This window comes from Cryptomeria japonica, chromosome 3 (assembly GCF_030272615.1).
Source record: "Cryptomeria japonica chromosome 3, Sugi_1.0, whole genome shotgun sequence".
Lineage (NCBI taxonomy): Eukaryota > Viridiplantae > Streptophyta > Pinopsida > Cupressales > Cupressaceae > Cryptomeria > Cryptomeria japonica.
In genome coordinates, this window is record NC_081407.1 from 130,949,017 (window position 1) to 130,950,838 (window position 1,822).

The window sequence follows — 1,822 nt, forward strand, 5'->3', positions numbered from 1 at the left end:
AATTCTTTTGTTTAGGAGGAGCCCTAGACATGGAGGGGTACCCTAAAAAACACAAAATTAACATGAGATATTAGTACAGATAATAAATTAAACATAATTTTAAAAATATAAAATGAAATGACTTGAATATTCAATCAAAACAATACATAAAAAGAGTTGTACAAAATATGATACCGTATAGCCTTGTAGGCCAAAATCGATCGCTGAGAGTGTGATGTCATCAATCTAGGACATTTCATCCCCTGTCAACACCTACAAACTAGAAATTGGAGCAAGCATTAAAGATAGTTAGTATATCTCGTATTTTTTTGAATTCAAAGTGTACTATTCTATTTTAACATGTTACAAAATCTATACCTCAGGCATCAAAGTTGCAGCTATGGTAACTAGGGGAGGTCTATGGGATACCTCTGGTACATCCTAAAATGCATATTATTTGTCTCAATTTAAATTGATGTATAAATGAAAATTCATTTATGTAATTACAAATTTAAAGTGACTAATAATTAAAATGTTATGAATTCAAATCAACACACCTGTGTCTGTGGCTCATTGGCAAACACCATGTCCATCAACTCATCTGTCAGCGCAACATCCTCAACCATGTGAGCCTGACATCTACAACCATAAATCATGCACAGATGATATGAGTATCCATCTGCACCGGCTGCATCATCTATCCCTGAGCATATCCCCAAGCAACTGACACACATATGCTCGATGGGCTCTCTGTCGCACTCTAACGGCTCATCATCCAATACAATAGGGTGTACTAATGACGTCCCATGCTGGATGATGGCACCAGTCAATGTTGTGGCCGCCTGAACAGTCTGTAGCTCCATCGACTCTTTCAGCTCTAATGGGACAGCTTGATGCATCTTGGATTTGGGTGCTAGGGGGTAGCGACTCTCCGCGGCTAATCGCCTACGGGCTCCAGGTCTATCTTGGGAAGAGCCACCACCTCTACCATGAAACTCTCTCATGTCAAAATAGTTTGGCTACACATTGGGCACAAACTCACAATATATTTTTCTCAAAAAATATAATGGCACTTCATAATTATTACAAGGTGGATCATCAAAGACCATCCACCACCTCTGCCAAAAAAGATTCTTCATCTGCACATTGGTAAACCAATGTATGGGAAACCTCTTTGCATTAAGAGGTAATGACTGACTAGTTTTCGGATCAACAAAAAGGGCACATATTTGTTGTTTAGAAATATTTTTGTTTTTTACTCCATCGCATGATAGCCTATTGGCATAGAATTGACGACACCTATCCCTAAAGCTTCCCCATTTGGTAATTTTTGTGGAAACAGCTATGAGACCACTAGATAATGTTTCTAGGCTAGTGGCGAGGGATTGATGTTGGTCAAGTTAAGAAATTTTCAATTTTACAATCAGTCTATTGAATTTTGACATATTTTGTTCTAACTGATTAATTAATTCTTCCTGTGTTTCGGCTATGTGGTCAAAAGGAGGAATTGGGAGTTGTTCTTGTGTGTTTTTAGGAGGTGCATTTGGTTGTTCTTGTGGGTTTTGAGGAGGTGCATTTGGTTGTTCTTGTTCTAGATTAGAAGAATCTGGTTTTTGAAACAAAAAATGAAAAAACCTAATCAAAATTAATGAAATTAAATTCAAAATGTAAAACAAAATGCATAAACCGGAAAGAAAGACAAAAATAAACAAAAAATAACCTTGATCCATAGCCTGGAGGATAAATCTAGCACCCGTTTGTGGTTTACGTGAGAAAATGGGGAAAAAACGAAGTTAAAAATGCGATTTATGGGTAAATGAGACCCAGTTTTTTTTTCAAAACT